Raw genomic sequence first — 6,912 nt, forward strand, 5'->3', positions numbered from 1 at the left:
ATGTCAATAATTGGTGTAAAATACAGTTCTTCATCTTGTCATGGTCATCAGATTTGATCACATTTGGACATTCAGAAGCTCTGTAGTTATCGTGGAAACACCGTCATCTTCTCCAACACTGATTCCCCAGTAAAACCTATGGAGTTGGATCAATGACAGTGGATGGACACACTGGGTTTATGCTTAAATTAATAAATAAAATGAACATTAACGAATAAAACACCTACAAAATAAGTAATGTGAAAACAATAAGCAAAGAAATGAACTAAACTTAAGTAAAAAAGGATAAAATAAGCAACAAAATGATCAAAAACAGCCAAAGTAATAAATAAAATGAACAAAAATGAATTATAAATCAGCAAAATAGTAAGTAACATGAACAAAATAAGCCACAAACTGAAGTAATTTGAAGAAAAAAATTTAAAAAGGGGCAACAAAATGAAGAAAAACAAGTAAAATAATGAATGAAATTAACAAAATGAACACAAGCAAATGAGAAAATGTACAAAGTAATAAATAACATGGAGACAATAAGCAATACAAAAAAATACAAAATGAATTAAAACATTTAGTTGAAAGTTAGTTGAAGTTATTTAGTTGAAAAAGTCACTTTTTCTTCCATTTTTTCCTATTCTGACATAACCTAAATTTATTCTTAGCTTTTATGACCATTTACATGATCACCAAATTAAAAATATTGGAAACCAGCAGATTTTTTCTGAAAATGAAAATGCAGAGGATAATATTTTTATAGATGCTGATAATTGTAGAGAAAATTAATTTGGAAGTCACCACATAAATAGTTCTGAGTCTTTATGGGTCATTTTGAGTTGAGCTGAATTAAAGATTGCAACAAGAAACTTATAACAATAGTGATTAAAAATAAAATGAAGGCAGTTCATTAATGATAACAATAAAGAAGAAAAACACAAAAGAATAATTACAGCAATTATAATTTAAAGCCAATAAATCAGCAATCAACAAAACGTCTGGACTGAAATCTGGTGAAATTTACATTTTCATTGAAAAGAAAAGCAGAAGAAAATAGAAACTTCCCTGGGTTGAATGATAAATATTGAAATAAATAATAATAGTATAAAATATAAAGTAACAGAATAAATAAAAGTAACTGTAACTAAACATGAGGACCCGTGATTATCCCTCTGCATCATTGTGGTTCTAATTATTGTGGATGACCTCTGGTTGTGGTTGTGGTTGTGGTTGTGGTTCTGGTTGTGTTCTCTCAAACACAGTCTCTTATCGCTGTCCGCTCAGTTCTTATTGTCTGTGACGTAAAGAAGAGACAGTACGGCACCAAACCTCCTGGTGGCTGACCCAGTAAACCCAGCTGAGGTGGAGTCACAGATGGATTCTGTAAATATGATATTTCATATCATACACGGCTGCACCATATGTGACTGACTGCAGCTAAATAAGGTCCACATGAAAACAGTGAGCGTCACTCATCCTAACACACTGAATACATAGGTGAATCACACACATTCCTACTTCTACCCTTCCATTCTTTTTCTAACAAATTGTAATAATTTACCTAATACAGTGGTACCTCGACTTACGAGTTTAATTCGTGACCGAGCTCGTAACTCAATTTGTTTGTACATCAAATCAATTTTCCCCATTGAAATTAATTGAAATGCCATTAATCCGTTCCAGCCCCATAAGTCCAAATATGAGCAGATAACGTCTAGTGTATCCAAAACTGTTGCGGACCACCTGTTTTCACCTGTTCCAGTTTCAGCACCTCCCCTGTGGACAGCGACAGCAGGAGCTAATACCTGTAATACTGAATGTCACCACCATCTGCACATTTACAATTAGAGAAAAAACAACAACTAACCAACTCAAATAAAAGATATGTACATTAAATCCTTATTATTAATGTTCCAAAGCCACCGGAGCGTCAGCAGAGGGATGACAGAACCACATATGTGTGTGGAGCCCAGTAGGATAAAACAGGACCCAGGGTCCAAGGGCATATTTAAAGAGGAACTAGGCAACATTTGACCCTTTTGGTTCTTCTTTGCTGTTTTTGCGGCATTTCTCTCGGCAGAGCCCCCCCTACAATTTTGGAGTACATATTTACTGTTGTAAAACCCACCGCTAACCCGTCCCCCTCCGACAATGTACATTTGAACAGAGTGTTCCCAGAATATTTAAGTAGCCTGTAGTAAAAAAAACAAGTAGCCTGCAAAACTTTGCGCGTTGAGTTATCACGAGGTGGAATGTGCCACCGTGCGCCACAGGTGCACCTCACCTAGGGGGGTTTGGGGGCATGCCCCCCCGAGAAAATTTTGATAATTTGGTGTTATTTGGTGGCCTCTGGTGCATTTTAATTGTGTAATATTACTTATTTCTAGCACTTGTATTGTCATGAGATTTGCGTATTTAAGTACAGTTTCCATCAAAATGTGACACTGAAAAATACACAGTGTTATGGAGTTGTTTTAAGTACACAATTTTCATGCAAACTGCACTTTCACCAGTAGTATGTGTGTCTGGTTTCTTAGTAAACCTCTGTAGTATGCTGTCTGGCTTGTAACATAACTGCATGTTTAGCATAGATGTTGTGCATTTTTTCTGTGTGATTGGTTTTGTAAAAAAAAATATATATATTTCAATTAACACAATTTAAATAGCAATAATTGGTGATGGATTTTAATTTCCTGCACAAACTATGTGTGAGACCTTAACTAGGGGACCATACCCTTAAGGGAACCTAGGCACTCCAGGCAGCTCTGGGAATAAAACATAATGACATCATAATATCTGGTAAGTAAATCAGGATGTGTTTATTATCATCATCTGTATCAGTCTACAATAACAAAATGCTGTACACTGCTATTGCACCTTGCATCCTGCTTGTCTTATCTGCAAATACAGAAAATATTGTAATTTAATTTTGTGTGGTAATGAATAAAATTGATTTTTATTAGTTTTGAATTTAAATTTTAAAAAATTATGACTCGGATTGCCAATATTAATATTTGTAATTATAAGTGTTTTACCTTTCTTTATCAACTAAGATGTGTCCTCATCACCACTGTCCATATCAAACTCAAAGTCCGAGTCTCCACCACAGTCCCTGTCACACTCATCCAGCTCCATATCTAGGTCAGCTAGGGCCTCTGCCATCTCATTTTGGCCAGAATTTCCCCTCTATTTTGTCATTTCACTCATTCATCAAAGTTAATAGAACAAATACAAAAGATCTGTGAAATGTTTACATTCGTGACCTGAGATTTATTTTAGTAATGTTTGTGGAGAGAACAACAGTTTACAAGCGTAAATCTAGATGTATTGTCGGTAAATACCTGTTCTCTGCTTCTTTAGGAAACCAAACAGTGTCTGCTGGCCTTTGATGATCTCTTGCTTCCTCTTGGAAGACATTGTCTTACATAATACAATCAATTTATTCAGAGTTTTATTCTCATCAGCACCATTTCGATTCCCACCCTTACTGTATGCTCCAAGCAGACTTCTTTCATTTTCTTCTTTGACCAATTTGTGGTAGAAAGCTACACGGAGCGCGCTCAGCTGTTTCCGGAGACTTTGAGTGCTTCGGGATCATTTGGTTCGCACTTCCAACCAAAACAAAGATGGCGTCGTGTGGAGTAAAAGTTGAGAAGATGACCAACGAAAAATTGCAATTATTTCAACTTTTAAACTATGTCGTTGTCTCAAATTGGTAAGAATATTTAATTTAGATTGTTAAAAAGTAACCTGCGAACAGGAGGGTGGCAATCTGCGCCTCAGGCGTTCTCGGAACACTCTGTTTGAAGCCGGCAACGAGAAGGCAAAAAATAGTTTAGTTAAGTCAATTATTGTTAAGTAAATACCTGATTTGCACCAAAAAATACAAAATGCAGAGGATAATATTAAAATAAAAGGTGATAAATCACTCAGGAGGTTAAATGTAAAGGAAAAGTCATTTGAAAGTCGTCATGAAAATAGTTGTAGTTTTTTAAGAGCTAAGGTCAAAACCTGACAAATCCCCTGATATTAGAGAATGTGTGGAGTTTATGAAGGAAAAACCTCCACCTAAGAAAGAAAAGAACCAGAACTGGACCACCTGAACCAGAACACAGATACTGGACCACCTGAACCAGAGCACAGGTACTGGATCACCTGAACCAGGACCACCTGAACCAGAACACAGATACTGGACCACCTGAACCAGTACTACCTGAACCAGATCACAGATGCTGGACCACCTGAACCAGAACAGAGATATTTGTACCACCTGAACCAGGACCACCTGAACCAGAACACAGATACTGGACCACCTGAACCAGAACACAGATATTGGACCACCTGAACCAGTACTACCTGAACCATATCACAGATGCTGGACCACCTGAACCAGGACCACCTGAACCAGAACACAGATACTGGACCACCTGAACCAGAATACAGATATTGAACCACCTGAACCAGAACACAGATACTGGACCACCTGAACTGGAACACAGATACTGGACCACACAAACCAGGACCACCTGAACCAGAACACAAATATTGGACCACCTGAACCAGAACACAGATACTGGACCACCTGAACCAGAACACAGATATTGGACCACTGAACCCAAACCAGGACCACCTGAACCAGAACACAGATACTGGAACACAGATATTGGACCACCTGAACCAGAACACAGATATTGGACCACTGAACCCAAACCAGGGCCACCTGAACCAGAACACAGACACTAGACCACCCAAACCAGGACCACCTGAACCAGAACACAGATACTGGAACACAGATATTGGACCACCTGAACCAGAACACAGATACTGGACCACCTGAACCAGAACACAGATATTGGACCACCTGAACCAGAACACAGATACTGGACCACCCGAACCAGGACCACCTGAACCAGAACACACAAACTGGACCACCCAGTCCGGAGCCTCAGCTGAAAACAAGGCTGAGCTGGTTTTCTCCTTACTCTCGTTCCTCCCATTCTTCTCATTCCTCTCATTCCTCCCATTACTCTCATAACTCTCATTCCTTCCATTACTCTCATTACTCCCATTACTCCCATTAGTCTCATTACTTTCATTCCTCCCATTCCTCTCTTTGCTCTCGTTTCTCCCATTACTCTCATCACTCTCATTCCTTCCATTACTCTCATTACTCTCATTCCTCCCATTCCTCTCTTTACTCTCGTTCCTCCCATTACTCTCATCCCTCTCATTCCTTCCATTACTCTCATTCCTCCCATTACTCTCATTACTTCCATTACTCTCATTCTTCCCATTACTCCCATTACTCTCATTCCTCCTATTCCTCTCATTATTCTCATTACTCCCATTACTCTTATTCCTCCTTTTCATCTCATTATTCTCATTACTCCCATTACTCTCATTCCTCCTATTCCTCTCATTATTCTCATTACTCCCATTACTCTCATTCCTCCTATTACTCTCATTACTCCCGTTCTTCCCATTCCTTCCTAACCCAGTGATGATACTTCAATCTGTAAAAGGTCACAAAAGAACATATGAAAACATCTGCTTCATAAATGATGTTCAAGCACATTTTCGATTAAATAGTCAATAGATAAATCAGTCAAAATAATCAACAGCTAAACTCCATGTTGTCTCTAATTCCCTGTTTTCCCTTTCCATCTGTTTCTTTTGCTCTCCATCCTTGTTTTTTCCGCTTTTCTCCCTCTGTCTCCTTGTTTCCTTCCCTCCGTCCTCACTCCACCTTCCTCTCCCTGCAGTACAGATACAGAGAAGCCTCCATGGTTAATTACCTGCTTCAATTACATCCACTTACTGCACCACTCCATTTCACACCTCACTGTCAGCCTCTAGAGGATCACACACGCACGCATGCGCACGCGCACACGCACACACACACATGCGCACACACACACACACACACACACACACACACACACACACACACACACACAGAGGAATCCAGTGCACATCAGGTCATGCTGGAGCAAAAAGGATTAAGGTTTAATATTTGATTGGATTTATTGCCTGTTTTTTGCCTTTTGCTTGTATATGCACAGTATTCAATATATGAGATGTAGTTGATTGTTGTCATATTGTGTCGTTGACTTGAACTGGAACACACCTTAGTGACTGCTGGTTTAAGTGGGACCGGGTCTGTTCCAGTCTGGCTCAGTGTGTTTAAAGTGGAAGATGAAATATTCTCACCAACATGTTTTTCTTATTTGAACCCAAACCAACACAGCATTACACTGAAGACACATGACACTAACTCATCCACATCAGCTTTCATTATAGACACTGAATACTTGACCTTAACTCAGGGGTGTCAAACATGTGGCCTGTGGGCCAAAACCAGCCCACCAAAAAACTGGGATGAACTTGCAAAGTGCAAAGAAATGACTCTGAAGATATGAACAGTCAGGGGTGTTGAACTGGTTTTAGTTCAGGTTCCACATACAGACCAGTGTGACTCAAGTAAAACTATAGAATAACTTATAAATAATGACTCCAAATGTTGTTGTTGCGTTAATCTGAAAAAATAATATAAAAGTTTGCCTATAGATAATGACAACTCCAAATTTTTATGTTTGTTTTAGTGCAAAAAATCCCCCAAAACATTAAATTATGAAAATATTTACATCAACAAACTATCCTTTAACAATAAAATATGAATAGCCTGAACAAATATGAATGACCTAAAATATCTAAACAATATTCTGCCTGCCACTAAATGTTTTGTGCCTTTGTAGATCTGATCTGATCTGTAATGCACATGTAGAAATGATACGTTGAGACAGAATATTGTTAAAATTACACTTATTTGTCTTAAGAAATTCCATTCTTTTCAGGTTATTCACATCTTTTTTATTTCGATAGTTTGTAAATATAAATTTGTTCATCATTTAATGTTTTTTT

Source organism: Sphaeramia orbicularis, chromosome 18, assembly GCF_902148855.1.
Source record: "Sphaeramia orbicularis chromosome 18, fSphaOr1.1, whole genome shotgun sequence".
Taxonomy (NCBI): domain Eukaryota; kingdom Metazoa; phylum Chordata; class Actinopteri; order Kurtiformes; family Apogonidae; genus Sphaeramia; species Sphaeramia orbicularis.